Genomic DNA, 19,087 nt, shown 5'->3' with positions numbered 1-19,087 from the left:
GAAAGATGCAGACCTGATCATTAGAAGACAGGGGTGTGTGCTACAGTAGAAAGAACTCAAAATGTTTGGGATCGTTCAAAGGTCATCGAATGGATGGTGCAGCGTGTGTTACAGATCTTCTCTAGTGGGGTCTGAGACAATCTCAAACATCGAGTACCTAGGTATTTCTGGAACAAAAATGCATAAATGTTCACCAGGATTTGGTAAATAAAGACTATACATAGCCTCATACCAGCTCAAATATGGCTGCCAAATGAGTTTCTTATTAACTTATAAAGGCTATCATTTGCTCAGAGCCTTTCTAAGTTTGGAATCATAGATATGGGCCTGAGAGCCTGTGTAAGGGGAATCTGGCCCAACACCAGAGCCTGGGAATGCCGGGCAGCTGCAGGCTGTGGTAAAGTACATGCCTTGAAATGCTGCTAATGTACACCAACTCTGCTGCCTCTGCCACCCTGTGCTCACACTCTCTTGCTCTCTGTCTCTGTCTCTCTGTCTCTCTCTGTCTCTCTCTTTCTCTGTCTCTGTCTCTCTGTCTCTCTGTCTCTGTCTCTCTGTCTCTCTCTGTCTCTCTCTCTCTGTCTCTCTCTCTCTCTCGTGTGTGTGTGTGTGTGTGTGTGTGTGTGTGTGTGTGTGTGTGTGTATGTAAAACAGAGGGATGTCATTCTTCCCTACATGTCTCAAAGAAGAAAGGTCTTTTGTAACCTAATGCTCAACAAGTAGGGTGTGTTGTCATATGATTTCAAACATTCTGTCCTAGAGTTTCTATGAACATATTCATGAACTTTCTAGAATAAACACCTTCGCATGGGACTTCTCAATGTTACAGAATCACTGTGTTTCTGTGAGAGGAGTCAGGTCTCTGGCCTTTTTTGTTCTGTGAAGAGCTGGGGTGGAGAGAGCCTGATCAGCCTGTTTCCTCCTTCACACAGACTCCAGAAGATGACAGGGCCTAGCAGGTGATAAAGAAAGCTGAAAGCCCACAGGGAGGGGCACCACCTTCTGGTTATCGGGATTGAGGAACACCCAGTTACCCTCTACGGTGCAGGCAGCTTCCCACAAGGGCAACCTCCCTTGTGGGAAAACACCCAGTGAACTCAGCCACACCCTCGCAAAGTTGTTTGCTTCCTGAGGAAAAGGAGACAGTCTATGGGCTTGTTCTTCTGTTAGGAAGAGCCCTGTTCAGCACCATTTTCTTCTCCCACCCACCCCCAACCATCTCCTACACCTAAGAGACCGAAGCCCTCTCTGTTCAGCCTTAGATGCCTGCAAAAGCATGTCTTCCCCTCTGGCCCAGTCTTCCCCTCCGCCCTCCAGGAATCTGAGCCCACATCATTTCAGGATGAGCTCAGTCTATAACCACTCCCTTACTCCCTCTGAGTCCTGCCTTCCCAGCCCCAGTAATTCCAAATCACACATCTGTTGCAACACACAGGGCCCACCCTAGGCAAAACTGAGCTAGGGACTCCGTCTTTAGGCTGCTGATTTCCCACACCCCCGCACCCCACCCCTGCTTGCACAGCCTTCTTCCTTTGGGAGTAAATTCCCTGGAACCCTTCCCTCCCTTCTCCCTGATGGGAAAGCCTGTGATAAAGGACTTTGCAGTGCATATAAATAATAACACTGCTTTCCAGAGGCACCCCTGCCAGACCAGTCTAATTCAAACGAATTGTATAGTGATGATGGAGTTCCTGGCATCATTCACAAGTTTAAAAAAAGATATTTGTGGACTGGATGTCTTCCTGGTGTCCACTGGATCATAGATGGAGGACCACCAAGTCAGTTCTGGCCTTCTTGATGCAAGATGGACCATGGGAACCCTTCTCCAAGTAATGGACTCTGTTTTCTGAATTCAAAACAGGTTATGAAGTCAGACATCTGGAGAGATTGTCTGGAAAGGGGATGGACCTGGAAAGCCTGGGATATAGGGATGCCAAAGGTCCAGTGTGCTGGAGGGGAAGGAAGAAGAGACTTGAAGCAGGGATGTGCTGGTGAAAAGAGGAGAAACAAAGTGAGGGGAAAAGCAGTGAGGGAGAGGGATGTGGATGTCAGGAGGGGTGAAACAGATGGCTAGTAACAATGGATTGGAGAGAATGGTTAACTTTTCAGTGCTCCTTTTATACTGAAGTTTTGCAGCTGTGTTATCTCACGTCATCTCCCACCACAGCTCAATGAGATGAGAATGATTCTCAAACCCACTTTATTTATGTATTTGTTTTGCTTGCTTTGAGATAGGGTCACACCATGTATCCCAGATTGGCATGCAGTTTGCTATGTAGTCCAGCCAGGACTCAAATGTGTGACCCTCTTGCCACTGCATCTCCAGCGCTCTGGATTACAGGCATATGTCACCACAAAAGGCTTATAGGAGCTGTTTGAAAAGGGAAGAAACAGGATCACTGCAGTTGTACAATTTGGAGCAAATCACACAACAGATGAATTGTAGAAGCCGGGCTCAAACACTGATTTGATTGTACACATCTTAGGTATCTGAGCAAGGAGCAATGCAGCTTTAGCATTTGCTAGGAGGATCTTACTTGGTATATCTCAGGAAGAGTTCCCAGACAATGCATTCCCCTCACCATGGCATAAAATCATCCATACAAGCAGGCTATGATGTGTATCTAGAAGACAAGCACTTGGGAGGCACATGCCTGAAACTCCTCTTGCAAGAAGCACCAACTCTTGGATTAAAGAATGCTTTCAAGCTGGATATGGTGGCACACCCTTTAATCCCAGCACTCGGAAGGCAGAGGCAGGCGGATCTCTGTAAGTTTGAAACTAGCCTGGTTCTATGAAGGCAGTTACAGAACATGCAGGGTTGTTACACAGAGAAACTGTCTCAATAAAATAAAATGTTTTCTGGGAGGGTCCAGATGAATATAAATGTGTGTTCTGGAAATAAAAGTGATTGGAACATGTGGTTTACTTTAAAAAAAAAACGACCACAAAAAGGAAAGCCAGCATAGTCTGGAGTTGAGTTCCAAGGTCTTAGAGGAATTGAGAAGGAGAGGCTCTGAGAAGGTGGACCGCCTGATGGAACCTCAGCATGTTGTGGGGGGTGCGGGGTGACATATGGGCAAAGTAACATTATGGCACCAAGTCTCAGATATGCTTCAAGTCTGAAGACATCAAATACAAATTCAACTTGCTTCACTGTTTTGCCCAGAGCTGCTCTTCATGATCCACACTGATACTGAAGAAGTGTCAGGGAGCGAACATGGGCACTGGAGAATAGTATTAGAGGTTCAGGCTCTGGCTTCCTAACTGACTAGCTATGTGTCTCCACACTTGTCAACTCCATTCTGTGCTTTTAAAGGCTGGCAGACATAGGAAAGATATTCCCATTACGAAGCGGGGACATGAGCAAGAAGAAAGGACAGGCATACTATAAACAAGTTCAAAAAGAAACCAGCAGAGAACATTAAATCTGAAGGCTTTAGCATAATCTTCCATTCCATATGCCTCCTCTGGAACACACTAGAAAGCCTAAGTGCTCAAAATATTAGGCAGTTCAGCCTTTTTGCTTCTACCAGGCTCTGCACATTACAGTACCTGACAGTGGCTGGACTCTCACACTTATAACTTCTAGGCTGGAGTTGTACACTAGCGACTCAATGTATCTGGGGCTTCTAGGATAGCCTTTCCCCACCTTCACTGGGCAATTACAGACCAATCTGATGGAGGTATTTTCTTAGTTGAGGATTCTTCTTCCCAGATGACCCTAACTTATGACAAGTTGTCCAGAAAAAAAAAAGGAAGAAAAAAAAAAAAAAACACTTAACCAGTACATTGGCCTTTCTAGAAACCTTGACTTCAAAGTCCTAACTTGTTTTGAAAATCACTGCAAGGCGTTTGGAGTCACTCTCCCATTATCTAAACATGCCCAGCTTCCTTTTAGTCATTCTGACCTCTAACAAGAAGTTGCTTGGGCTTCTCTCCCAAACTCAGTCTTTAATTGCATCCATGAGCAGGATAGGAGGCTTCCCGACTTGGCGCTCTCCTTCCCTTTAGTTATAAATGCGGTCTTTAACTCATTCCTCTCTCCTTTCATTTTAACGTAAGTAGCCAGAAGAAGTACTTGTGGCTTTTGAAGTTTAGGCTGCTGGTATATTTCTCCTATCAGATACCCTAGTGCATCATTCTTAAGTTCCACCTCCCATTAAGTCCTTGGGCATAAATACAGTTCAGCCAAGTTCCTTGCAACAGCATCACCTTTATTTCAGCTTGTTACATTTTTCCTCCTTTCTACCCAAGACCTCAATAGAATGGCCCTTAATGTCAATATCTACCAAAACTGTCAGTGTTCTATGGCCCTTAATGTCCAAATCTACTAAGACTCTCACTGTTCTATGGCCCTTAATATCCATATCTACCAAGACTCTCACTGTTCTATGGCCCTTAATATCCACAGCTACCAATACTCACTGCTCTATGGCCCTTAATGTCCATATCTACCAAGACTCTCACTGTTCTATGGCCCTTAATATCCACAGCTACCAATACTCACTGCTCTATGGCCCTTAATGTCCATATCCACCAAGACTCTCACTGTTCTATGGCCCTTAATATCCACAGCTACCAAAACTCACTGCTCTATGGCCCTTAATGTCCATATCTACCAAGACTCTCACTGTTCTATGGCATCTTGCAGGGCTTGAGGTCACATGCCTGCATCTACCCTAGGCAGGACTTGCACAATGGTAACTCAACAAATCTGAGGGCGCTGAAATAGCCTTGCTTCATGGCTATGCCAGGCATTGTGCTGGTTGAGGCTGTCTGCATGGTTTTTGTTTGTTTGGTTTTGGTTTTGTTTTGGGTTTTTTTGTTTTGTTTTGTTTTTTGAGACAGGGTTTCTCTGTGTAGCTTTGCGCCTTTCCTAGAACTCACTTGATAGCCCAGGCTGGCCTCAAACTAACAGAGATCCACCTGCCGAGTGCTGGGATTAAAGGCGTGCGCCACCACTGCCCAGCTGTCTGCATGGATTTATGCCTTATGATAAGGCTGGTTGGGAAGTGATTATGTAGCCTAAGATGGCCTCAAATTCACGGATATCTTCTGCCTCAACCTCCCAAGTGGAGTGCTGGGATTAAAGACATGCTGCAATACTTAGCATGGAAATGCACCATTTATGACAGTCTGCATTTCCCCCAACCTACTCCCCAAAGTTCTTCCAATTTCTATTCATTACTAGATTCTGATTTTGGTTGTACCTTTTCACATATGTGGTATAGAAACAGACACAGTTTTCAGTTCCAATTCTCTCCTTAGTCTAAATTTTGCTGTTTTCACACAGTATCATAGACCAGGTAATTTAATGATTAAAAGAAATTGATTGGCTTTCAGTTTTAGAGGACAGGAACTCTGAGATCAAGGGGCTGGCACATGATGCATGTCATCCCGCCACATCATCCCAAGGCAAAAGGTGAAAGGACAAGAGGGTGCCACAGGAAGCAGAACTCATCTTCATACCAGATCGAGTGTCATGAAAGTAGACTCGCTTCTGTCACAGCAACATTAATCCATTCACACTCAAATGGTCCAAACCCAACAAATTATTGATAAACCGTGTAATCGATTGTAATCAAGACATGTGAAAGAGAGCTTGGGAGCACCCAGCAGTACTGAAAAAGCTTCACAGAGAAAATATTTGCAAGAGCATTTGGAGATTAAGTAGCTAATTTTAGGCAGACAAGTAAAGAATGTGTAAGGAAAAGAAAAGAGAAAAAAGCATGACAGGCTCCCCTGGAGCATGAAGCTAACTGGAATTCAGGATGCGGTAGATGCTGAGCACCTATGCTACAGAAAGAAGGAGAGGGGTGAGATAGTGTTAAGTGACAGTTCTGACCTAGAGAAAGAGGAAATTGAAAAGTTAGAATAATAACCACATGACATGGGCACTGAGCAATTAGAGAATGCCTACTACAATAGGGAAGGCCATACTGGAGCCTCTGCAAAACTGAATTCTCCTCCTCCTCCTCCTCCTCCTCTTCCTCCTTTTTCTGATCTTTTTCCAGCAGTACTAGGAATTGAGTCCAGGGCCTTGAGTAGTATTAGACAAGAGCACTATCATGTAGCTATATCCTCAACTGATACGTCTCATTGAGTGATTGACTGAGACAGAGATCACTCCATGGTGCATATTTAGATGTCAGAGTGTCCTCACCAGAGTCAGTTGTCTCCTTCCACCACATAGGTGTCAAGGATCAAACAGGTTGTCGGTCTTGGCAGGGAGGACCTTTACCTATTCAGCCAACCCACCACTGCCCCCAGCTAGTATTTCTTAAATGTAGAACAATTTTATAGATGAATCTGGGTAGATAACTAATAGATTTGCTATTACCAAGGCTTCTGTGTTACTTGAACATTTAGCCTGACATTGAGTTACATTGGCCCTATAATATATACATACACTGGCACACATACTATTTTTTCAGAAGCAGTTATACAAATTTCACACATATCTGTGTGTAAGAGGTTCTTTACAACACAATCTATTCGGAATACTCCCAGGGAGGAAGAGTGGAGAACTTTAGCAACTCACCTAAATGCACAGGCCATAACCATACACATAACATGTCTCTCACCAATGCTGAGTGGCTATAACAAAGTCAGTTGAATAGAATGTCTTCCCTTTGAAATTTGATCTCTGTTGATTTATTTTAAATGCAGTACTTAATAACACTCATTAACTTATCTTTTCCTCCTTTCTGTTCATTGCCTTTATTAATAATGCCAAATACCCCTAGGTTAAAGAATGAACATTTTTCCATTCTTTTTAAGCTCTGTGGAATGCTCTCTTCATTAATTATCTTCTGATTTTCTCTGACTCATCCCACACTATGATCCCAGGCTAGTATAGATTTTATTGTGTGACCAGTTGTTTTCCTGTGCCTCCCATATGAGAGAATCAGAAAGGCAGATTAGTCTCACAATGAGGTTGTATTAATCATTTATTTGTAATTGAGCCAGGTCACCTTTCACATCAGCTCTCCTAACATGTCAATTTTTAGCACATTTCATAAAAAATAAAGAAATAAGGTCTACCTAGGTAAGGGCCTGCTAGCAAACCTTTTCGAAAAACTAGTTAAAACAAAAACAATTTTATTTCATTGAGTCCCAACTAAGTAGGTGAGTCCAGGGCCAAGGCCACCTGCTGTAGACTGTGAGGTTAAATTCAAAGTTGTGTTTGTAAGAGGTGAGAGGCCAGAGTCTCTTTCAGCCTTGGAATTTGACCAGCTTCAGTTTAAATTCCAGCTTTACCATTAGGTCACTGCAGACTTTTGGTAAGAGGGTTTTGTTTGTTTGTTCTCTTTTGTGTTTTTTTTCTTTTTTCTTTTTGTTTTAATTTCACTGAGCCTAGACTTCTGCATTAATAAATCAGTGGACTAAACTACCAGCTTTTCAGGGTTGAGTGGATTAAGATAATGCATAAACTCAGAAAGTGCTGAGTATAGGACCTGACGGTAAATGAACACTTATTAGCTATAGTTATGACTGTTATTGCTATCATCAGTCCATTCTACCACAGAGCACATGTAAGTAAGGAGCCCAAGTTCTGTTCTTAGCTGTACCACTAATAAGGCAGAGACATTGTCCCCTGCTGTCCCTCAAGAAACCTCGTCTATAAAATGAGATCTGCTGATGGATGGATAACTGATAGCATGATTCCACCACTCTTTTCTCCAAAACCCAATAATCAATAACAACACTAATGCCTAATAAGCAAAAGCATGGGGCTCAAACCATTCTCAGTACCAGCTTCCAATTAGCTTCTCTTTCACAATTAAAGTTGGCAAATGAAACGAAGCCCATTTGCCTTCCTTCAACTAAATGAGCTTGGATGTACCTTTCAGGACAAGCATTATATGGATCTGGGAGAAGAGTGCCCTCTAATGATGTTGGCAACTCAACTAGGATGTTCAGAGAGTGACTTCCTGTGTAAGGAGATGAAAGCAAACAATTCAGCTTTGTGGGACACACTGAGATCCACCTAGATTCATGTCTCTTTCTTCACTGGTGTCTGAGTTCTCAACCTCCCTAAGCCCCACTTTCCTTATCTGTGAAAGTAGTTCACAAAAAAGAGAGATGGTTGTGTTAACATGGTGGGAAATTGCACGAAGGATCCATGTGCTACCATCACAACTGCTTTACAGATCTAGAATAATGATGAACTTTAAAAGCTTATTTAAAATGGGCAGAAAGGGAATAATTACCTTGAGGAATTGTGGAGGACAACTAAAATGGGTGTGGGAAAGTTCCTAGTTTGCTTCTTTTATTTTATTTGTTTCCTTTCTATGTCCCATCTGGACATTTCCCTTTACTTACACATTCAAATATATAGAACACCTAAAGAATCAGGCCATGTGTTTGCTAGACTGTGATGCAAGCAGGTTGACCAGTCTGACAGCATTGCAACTCAGAGCCAAGCGGAAGCCCAGAAGGCAAGGTCTGATCCTCCTTAAAGCCGATGAATGTATCACACATGGCCAAAAAGCAAACCAGCCAGCCTATCTTTATTGACTTCTGCTATGTATAGTGTTGGGGTGGGGGCATGCACGGGGTGAAATAAGAGAACTGGAATAAAATCTAGATGATGAGATGTAACCATTGATAACCAGGGAAGCAGCTTCTCACTTCACTCACCAGGCTGATACTTAAAAGCACTATTTCCAGATGGACCTTGAGATAGCCAAATATGTTAGGAGGTGAGGTGGAAGGAGGCAAGAGGAAGCCAGTGCTGCCCCAAGGTCCCATTGCCCTTCAAACCCATCTATTTCTTTTCTCGATTCTGATATCAGTTGAAGCATAGAGGGGTGTGGATGGGATAGAGTTTGTAGACTGTTTCCCAGGTCTGGTGGGTTTGGCCAGAGGATGGGAAAGCTAGACATTAGAAAGAAAGAGGGATAGAGAAAGCAAAGTATAGTTCTCTCTCCTTTTCTACCTTGTTTGGTGTCCCTAGCAGTGGCTGGGCTACTTTTGTGACTCTGGCGGTACTGGTGAGGCTACTGTTACCTTAATTTCATCCAGCAGAAAGTTTTAGGATATGAGTAGTAGCCACTCCCTGCCTGAAGCTGCAGCTCCTTCATGTCTGGCCAGGTCCCAGCATTGAACCCTACTCTCTGGAAATAGTCAAGCGATTCTGTTTCCTGGGTTGGATGTTCATCACCTGTGTTGCTAATTCCTGGCTCTGAATCCAGAGCCCCTGAAATACTCAGGTTCTGCATCATGGGTTGACTCAAGGTTATGGATCCTCTAGTCAATAGCCCAGACCACGTCTTCCACCTCGCCAATTTTCAACTCAAGACTTTCAATCTGTGTAGGTAGAAAATTTGGGTGGCCGGGGGTGGTGGTAGTGGTATTGCACACCTTTAATCACAGCACTCAAGAGGCAGAGGCAGTTGGATCTCTGTGAGTTCAAGGCCAGCCTGGTCTACAGATCAAGTTCCAGGACAGGCTCCAAAGCAACACAGAGAGACTCTGTCTTGAAAAACTAAGGAAAGAAGAAAAAAAAAGAAAAAGAAAGAAATTTTGGGTGTGGCATCAAGGGAATAGAAAAAGCCTGGGGAATCGGAAATGGAGGTCAACCTCAGGTTGAGGTGGCATCTAAGTAGACATCGTGGAAATGTGGAGGGTGTAAGAACACAGAAGTAGCTATGGTTGTTTTGCTGTTCCTGGTGTTTGCCCTGGCCTCTACATGACTCCAAGCAGGTCTAGGCCTAGAAAGAGGGGAGAAGTGAAGTCCCTAGAGTCCAGTCCAGGAACAAGAAGAGAAGGGGGGGGACACAGGGGGATGTCATTGTCCTGTCTTTAATTTGAGGGGTTGGTGGAAAACAGACATAGGAGTCCAACTGATCCTATCAATCAGACTGTCCTAATGGGCCATTATCAGACTGTCCTAGGGAAAGAATTTGCCGGAGGCTAAATGGCAGTAACTTCAATAGCAACAGAAGCCATCCTACGGACTTGAGTCTCTTCCCTTCATTTCCTTGCAAATTGTGTTTGGGGCTGTCTCGACCCAGGTATAGTACTTGAGTCCCATTCATCGGCCACTAATTGACTGTGTGACCTTGTGTAAGGCACTTAATAGTTCTGCCTCCATTTCTCTTTGTAAAAGAGGGCGAGGGGAGCCTAGGCCCTGCTCACCTAAAAGGGCACATTGTGAATGCCGACTAAACGTCAAGCTGCAATTCCAGCTCTGAGCTGGGTGCAAGAAAAGATGCTCATGAAATGCTTCTTGTGGGGGTTGAATAAGATAGAAGGATAGGGCAGTTTTGTGCTCGACAGCATGGTTAGAAAGGAATTCTTGTTAGTATACTTAGGGGTAACAACAATTGCCATTATTTATGAAAATATGCTTAACTTATGTAAGATGCATGCTGAGCATTTAGGCTAAATGAGAGGTACCTATGATTTATTTCAAAATATTTAGGCAAAGCAAAAAAGAGAAAAAGAAAAGGAGGTAGTTAGAACTTGCATTAAAAATCTTGATAGTTGTCGAATATGGTGGGTACATTAGGGGTTTATAATAGTATTCTATTACTTTTGCATGTGTCTCAATTTTTTTTCATAATACTTTTTAAAGCATATATTTTAGAGTCAGATCTAGATTTAGCTCCATTCATTCCAGCCCTTATACAATGCATATATTTGAAGCATTGAACTCAGTAGAGATAGGTGGATTAGATATAAAACATACAGGATCAGGATTCCCAAGTGGAAGAAAGGCATTTAGCTGGGTAGGGTAGGCTGAGACAGGAGTATCCAAAGTTTGAGGCCAGGCTGCATTACAAAATGAGATCTAGAGAGGAAAGAGAGAGAGGGAGGGAGGGAAGGAGTGGGGGAGGGAGGGAGGGAGAGATGGAAGAAGGCAGAGACAGAGAGAGACAGAGAGGAGGAGGAGAAAGGAGAGAGAGAGAGAGAGAGAGAGAGAGAGAGAGAGATCTTTTAGATTTTCTATGGCCAGAAATAAAATGAAAAGTGTCCATTTCTCCTTCCCTATTGTTCTTTCTACTTGGAAGAGCAAGAGGTAACTCCTCCCCTAGGCCCTGAAGACAGAAACTATTCCCTACTTAGAAGGACACTCTGTGACCTCTGCTGCTGTTGCCAGTGGCTATGCACGCCTTAAACCCTCCGCAGGGGGTACCACAGAATGCAGGTGTAGGCTGCATTCCAAGCACCTGTGTGCTCACCTGGGCCTAGCCAATCCTCCTTCCTTCCCAGGAGACCTAAGCCCCACCTTAGGTCACAAGCAAACTGCCCCTTCCCTCCCTCCCCTCCCAGTCTATTTCCTTTAAAGCTGCACAGACTTGTGTAACAACAGTCAGGAGGCAAAAGTTAAACAGCTGTGGACTGACTCCAGACTTCCATTTAATAACATTGTGATTCTGAACAAGTCACCTCCATGCTCTGTGCTCCCTGTCTTCTTCTGTAAAGGTGTGACAAGATGATCCATCTCTCACAGAAATGGAAGCACTAATTAGGCAGATTAATGAATTAATAGACTGATTCCTCAGCACTGTACCGGGACACAGCCCACACCTTCAGCCCTGGTGAAAAGACACCAAGTCGTGAGCTAAAGTGTCTTTGAGGCAGGGCCTGAGGATTTACCTTGAAGGGATCCTCTTTAGTATGTGTCCTGGGGTAAAAGATAAACCAAGAGGCCAGAGATTCCACAGAAATGGAGATTCTCTGATGTGGGGGCACCCTAGGATTTTTGAAGAAACTCAAGAAGAAAAGCCAATTGGTGACACTGCTGAAGACCTCCAGATGATTCCAAAATAGTAGCTCCGAAGCAACCCCACACAGTTCCTCCCCTCTCATGTCATATGCTTCGTCTACATATTGAGAGTTGCCCAAAAGGAGCCCTTGAAGGCTGGGGATATAGTTCAGTGGTAGAGTACTTGCTTGTTATGCAGGAGACCCTAGGTCCCATCCCTACTACAAAAAAGGCTCTTGAATTGAACAGGTTCTTTAACCCTGTAAAAGATAGGGTTCTTGTTCTTGATATAGAATCATCTGCTACTATCTGGGCATGGTAGCACAACCCAATATTCCAGCACTTTGGATATTGAGATTAGAAGATTGGCATGAGTTCAAAGCCAGTCTGCCTCCCAGTGTAAGTCTCTGTCTTCCCATAAAATTAAGAGAGAGAGACAGAGACAAAGACAGAGACAGGGACAGAGACAGCTACCAGCTCAGAATCTGGACTGAGAGTAATCTTGGGACTGCCCAAGGCTGCTAGGCAACCAGCTGAATGACACATAGCCCCCCAACTGCTCTGCATATGCTGCCTGTACTTACAGAGTTAACCTGCTCTTCCTGAAAGCTAAGCGAAACGCCACAAAAGCAACCTGGGTGCCACAGTTTACAGATGGCATTTTCCACCTGGAGAAACAAGCAGAGAGAGGTGAAATGGGTCGCGCACCGCAATCCAATGCATGCGCAAGAGCTGGCAAGTGGCAACCAGGCATCCCCATCCTCCAAACTGCTTTCTTACCACCCCCCACCCCCCGACCCCTCACACACATTGTCTCTGGAAATAGAACTGTGCCAAACAGTGCTCCGGCAAGGGAAGGCCAAGGGTAGGATGAGAAAAAATTGACTAGAAAACCCTTTGCCAGAGCAGTGTAAGTTGGCTATAATTTTGTACGTCACAAAGAAAACGTAAGCATAGGCAGAGTGATGTGTTGAGGAGTGTGAGCCTTGGGAGGAAGGAAGAGAAGGATTTGAAGTCTTTTGTTCCTGCTTTTTCCTCACTATGTGACCTTGGGCCCATTCACCTGTAAATGGTGATTAAGAAATAATTGTTTCTGTCATATAGGCTTGTTATGAAGATCGAAGACAAGATAAAGGACCTGATAAATAACAGTTGCTTAATAATCACAATGGCCAATAGGTGCCTGCGTGTGTTTTCATTACATTCTTTCCCTGTATAGGTGAGGAAAGGCTAGGCTCATAAATGTTAACTAACCCAAGATAACACAGAAAATTAGCGATTGTACCAATATCTACTTTATCTTTAGGTGCTAATGAATATATAGGTGTGTTACATGTGCATGTATGTGTGTGCTTATCTTCACATATGAATGTACAACTTGCTCATATGGAGGTCAGAGGACAGCCTCAGGTATCAGTCCTAACCTTTCACTTGGCTCTAAAACTTTTCTATGTACTACAGATCTAACGCCCTCACTATAGATTTCCAATCCGATTCATACTCAAGAGGCACTTTAGCAGAAGTGCTCGTGAAGGTTTTAATATAAGATTTTTAGCTCCTTAACAATTTTTGGCTCTTACTCTTTTACTATATTTTGAGTTTTGGACTCATTTTCTTCCACATATATTTGAAGCTGATAGATGACTAATTGCCTGACAATATCACATTGTCATTTTTAGACATGTTATTTCAAATGTCTAATCAATATGAATTCATTTGTCATACTCTTCTTCAAGCATGAATAATAATAATAAACTCTTTCATGATTCATGAGAATGTAAAATAGGCTGTCATAGAAATTTTATTTTAATTCAATATTATTGGTCTTTTAAAATGAAACATTATCTGTTTCCTCTTCTGAACAGAGAATTCACTGGTAACAACCCAGCAGAGGGCCAGAATAATAGTTTTCATAGGTTTGTTTGTTTTTGTTGTTTTTTTTTTTTTTTTTTTTTAGTAATTGACAAAATCAAGAGTAAAAATTAGCTATGTCTGCATGTTGCCAAAATGTCTAGTAGCTGAGTAAAAAGATGATGTTGTTCCGTGACTAGGCTGTTGCTCCAAGTATTTCTTGTCAATATCTAAGTATCTGATGTGAGAGGGTTGACGTTATTTCCTTTTCATTCACATAGAAATCTTGTAGTCTCTCTCTGGCTTCTGCTCAGGCTACAGCTCTATGGCCGAGGCAGACCCCTTTCCAGAATGACTTGTGCCACGGTTTCCCTTCATCTCCTCGCTTTCACTTTAAACGTTGAAGCTCTTAATCTCTGCCTGTTTGCATATTTGCATGTTTCATGGAAGACTATTAAAGCAGCAGTAGGAGGCTTCAACAGTGAGGAAGGGATCATGCCTATTATAAAGAACATAGGAAGGGGAATGAGAAACCAACAGTGTGGCACTTAGCAGAAAATTGTTTAGTCTAGGTGAGGCTTATTAAGCCACACTCATCAGAGGCTAACATGATAGTCCTGAGCATGATGGTGGGGAAACCATGCCAGGCCCACAAATCCAGCAGCCGAGGGCCCCACATGGCAGTCACATGCACTCTTGATACATTATTCAATTGTAGCTCTGAATTGGTTTAGTGGACAGTTACAGAATGGGGAGCAAATCAAGGGGATTTCACTTTATCAAAGTGAACCCCAAACAGCTCAGTCGACTGAAAAGCAGCCCAGAAGAGCAGCGCTTTCAGCCTACCTTTTCAAGCCGCAGACCCATAGAAAATAACACCAAATTGTATAAAGAAGGAAATAGGCAGAGAGAACGTACTTCAAAAATGATTCTCTCCATTCTACATCTCGGGGTAAATCAGGCTCTTTTTGAAGTCGTGGCTACTCTGAATAACTATTGTTACAGTTGGAAAAAAAAAAAAAGCGACGGGAGAGACAAACTCGCTCTTCACCACCAAGGCTGAGAGTAAAAGACAGTAGGCTCTCCATCCTGGTGGGGAGGAAGACAGGGGAGAACTGGCTGGCAAACCAACCCTACCGCTGCCCAGGCCCAGAACCAGGGTTATGAGTTGGCCCGCCCCAAGACCAACACCATCTATGATCTGCGTGAGCAGGTTAAGGGACCTGACCCACAGACTCAAAGCTGCAGGATCTCCACGACATAGGGCAACAACAGGTTATCCAAGAAGAGCCCCAGTGAGGGCCCAGCATAGTATAGTAGAAGCCAGAGGCCTCAAACCAGACCAATGACTCCTTGCATTGAACACTTGCAATTAAAGATAAATGGACAAAAGGGTGTACTGCATGACTCACTGTGTCACACTGCAGCTTCCATGACGAGATTTTTATTTCTTTCCTTTTTTCTTCCAGAGCTGAGGATCAAACCCAGGGCCTTGCGCTTGCTACGCAAGCACTCTTACCACTGAGCTTAATCCTAACCCCTCTTTCCTTTTTTTTTCCCTCTTAAATTTTGTTTTATTGGGGAGGGGGTGTTGCAGGGCAGAGGGCAGATGTGAAGGGATGGGGAAATGAATAGAATCAAGATGCATGATGTGAAAGACACACAGAATAAATAAAAAGAATGTAAAAAAAAAAAAAGAAAACAGTGAGCTCTCATGAGAAAAAAAAGCATACTGTGGAGGTTTATAAGAGATTTTGAGAGCCTGTCTTGAAAGCCCTCATGATCAAAATCAATTCCACTTTCTTCTTCTTGGCTCTTGTTTTTAAGAACACTGCCTCACTATGTAGCTCAGGCTCACCTCAAACCCTGTGGTCCTCCTGCCTCAGTCTCCTAATAGCTGGATTACAGAAATATGTCACCATACTTGGCTTCAAATCACCTATCACTTTTTTTTTTTTTTTTTCGAGACAGGGTTTCTCTGTGTAGTTTTAGTGCCTATCCTGGATCTCACTCTGTAGCCCAGGCTGGCCTCGAATTTACAGAGATCCTCTGCCTCCTGAGTGCTGGGATTAAAGCCATGCAGCCGTTCGCCACCACCGCCCTTTATAATGCTGTTTGAGTAGCTTAATCAACTACTGACTAGAATAACCAGACAAGTAGTTAATAGGGCTCAGCACCTCCTGAACCTAAACATGGTCCAAGAGCACAAGGGAACTGGTTTGCTTTCCTTTTTTGTTTGGGTGGTGGTGGTGTTGATATAGCCGCAGGTGGGATTTCTACTGTGCTTTTTGGGTCTACAGTAGTGGAGAGTCCCCTGAGCCCCTCTGGCCATATTCAGTTCACATAGATTCAAGATCCACCTGAGATCTGGTTTGAAAATGAAAGATAAAAATGAGACTTCTGTGTTGCTGCTTCTCAAATATTTTAGTTAAACTGGTGTTCTTGTCCTTCTCAGCAATCAAATAGGTAATCAGAGTTATGAGAATCCAGATGCTGTCCAATTTAGGATGGGCTGCTTTTCAAAAGGTAGGCTTTACAATGGTGCCAAAATGATACAAATTCAATAACGCCATACTGTAAGTTTTGAATGTTGATCTTTTCCCGGGCTGGTAATTTATGCTCTGATACATGCTGGGCACTGGCAGCAGGGTGCCTCAGGTCCTAGTCAACCACGTGACCAAGAAAAGAAACAAGTGACACTCACTGTGTGCTTTGTTGCTAGGCTACAGTGTTTAGAAGGTTGGCTGTCTTCAATGTGTTTACGACATATTTTCAACTTACACTGGCTTTAATGATATTGGAACCTCATTGTACGTCGAAGAGCCTCTGTGTTTATGTGCCTCCCAGGGATTCAGATAGTAGTCACTGAATTTTAAACCTACTCAGTTTCTTTTCAAACAGTCGTTTAATGCAGCTGTGCAATTTATGTGTATATCAGTGTGGATGGTTTGTGACAACAGACAACAGTGTTTCTCTGTTGGTTCCAGTTTCTATTTCGTTCAAGTGAAAAATGGTTAATTTCGGGAAAAATAAAAAACAAACAAACAAAAAACACCTCCAGTACTCTGTGGTAAACAAATAACTTCTTTTGAGTGTGTCTGCTTCTCAGCCTATTCTCTCAATGGCCTGTTTGCTTTTCTTGTTTCTTTCCCTTCCTTTTACCCCCTCCCCCTTCTTTCTTACCTCTGTTCCTCAACCCTCAACACAAGGCTTTTCTCCTTTCTCACTTGGAAGGCAGAATATCCCTTTGGGCATGTTGAATTCCAGATAGTTTAGAAATGTGTTTGTGTGATTTTTTTTTTTTTTTGCTAGATGTTATACCAATCAAAAAGGAATGATGAGTGTTAGTGACATATATGTGTATGGGAGCAAGTCAACTTGTGACAGAATGGAGTGACCCAGTGCTATCTCCATTGTTATAAGCATCCTCGCCCATTGATAAAGTATTTTGGCACTCTGGATACATCAAGGTTTCTTATTTCACGCTTTACAAAAAGCTAGTTAGGTGTTAATAAGGGACGCTCTGGCAACTAAGTCTGAATAGAGTGCGTGATAAGTACAATGGTAAACTTTCTATCTTTCTGTGGAGATTGGTACTACATTCGCTTTGAGCCATGCGACAGCAAAGAACTCCACAATTTTCATTTAGAATGTTCTTATTTCTTTCACTGTGGATACTTTTTCTTATCCCACTGAATGTCCGTTGACGTCAAGAGAAGATTCCCTAGTGAATAACTCGGGAATCGCTAGAGAAGAGTATGTGGTTCAAACTTACTCTGCTCCGGACACTGGTACTGGAAACCTCTGGGTTCCTGGCCAGTCCTTGATCTCCCTACTACCACATTCTTTTAAAATACCAGTTGCTAACAGATACTCAGATGTCTCTAATTAGCTATTTTTTAGACAACTCCCTTGTTCTAAAGATCATTGCTCTTTCAGTGGTTCCTAGACCAACAGTGTATCACCTCAGAACATGTTAGAATTGCAAATTCCTGTACCCTACTCACTTTAAATCTACTGAACTAGAAACCCTGTGGGAGGGTATAGCAGTCAGTGCTTAACTAGCACTCCAGTAGGTTCTGATGTTTTCCAAATCACTGATCTCCTAGGGCAATATGTAAATTGCTTTCCCAAGAATCACTATTATTATTTACTTCATCTTTTACCACTCAAAACATTCAAGAGAAAACAAGATTCAATCCAGTTTCATACACCTGCCTAATAGCCATCTTTCTGTCCTTCTTGCAAATCGAAAGGAGTCATTTGGCAAACAAACTACTTGTTTTCTTTTGATGCTTTTGATTTAGCATAAAACAATGTTGAGTTGAAAAACAGAGAACATGGGTTTAGTTAACATTCCATAAATTAAGAGTAATAATACCATACATTTCCAAAGCCAGGAAATGGAAAGAGATGTATACTTGGGGTACCTTTCAATTTATGTCCATGATTCCAGAAGCCTCTAACTAATAAGTCCTTAGATACAAACAGGAATGAAATTGACTATAGCCCTAGAGAGTGAATGTTCCATCCCATATTTGCCAGATCTTCCTGCCAGTTTTAGAAAAACTGGAAATAAATATTTCACATGAAAATTGGCCTATGAAAAAAATCAGCTCACTCTACTCTTTTAATTGGATCAAACTAAATAGGTCTGGGAGCCAGATGTGGCTGGTTGCCTTGCTAATTGGTCACCTCTGTACTAGACAGAGGACACAAAAGTCTTCATGGGGAAGGTTGGGCTATGAGAATTCCTGCTGAAGTTGAAATTAAATACCACTATCAATTTAATCATTAAATACTTCACCTCCAACAGAGTCAAATATTTTTTCTCTCCAAGTCTTTGTTTAGTGTTACACAGGCATGGCTGTAGTCAATTATAGACTGCTTAGATCCCTCCTCCTTAAGGTTTTCCCTGACCACCCCAGCCCCAAGTGCTCTCTTCCTCTGGTGAGTTCCCATAGCAATTATTTTCTGTGCAATTCATTTGGCAATTAATCACACAGTGCCTTGTGTCATCTTTTCTATTGTGGTCTGGAACTGCTATTTAAACATGTTATAATTATTTAAGTTTCCACATGTTTGCATCTTCTCTTCCCTCTGAGTTAGTGAACTCTTTGAGGATAGAGGCAAGCTCTTACTCCCCACAGTGCCTGGCACCAAGGGGAAGATAGATCTGTTTTGGATTTAGTTTCAAAGGAAAGCTGTAGAGCAAGAGAGTGTACCGAAGGACATCTTCTAACCAATTTTTTAGATCTGATCCTTTTGACTGTCTTTCCTCTTTATTATATGTGTACTTGTAACATTTTACTTAGTAATAGCAGCTTTAAGAAAGTTAAAAGACAATCATACAGAATGTTCAAAATATTCACAAACATCATTAAAGCTCAATCATAGAAAGACAAATAGCTCAACTGAAAATTAGACAAAGGATTTGAATAGGCAGTTCTCCAAAGAAGACATGAGAATAGCTAATAAGCACATATAAATTATATGCAACCTCATTAGTCATCAGGG

This window comes from Onychomys torridus, chromosome X (genome assembly GCF_903995425.1).
Source record: "Onychomys torridus chromosome X, mOncTor1.1, whole genome shotgun sequence".
In the NCBI taxonomy this organism is placed as follows: domain Eukaryota; kingdom Metazoa; phylum Chordata; class Mammalia; order Rodentia; family Cricetidae; genus Onychomys; species Onychomys torridus.
The sequence above is the reverse complement of the archived record's forward strand: the minus strand, read 5'-3'. Positions refer to the sequence as shown.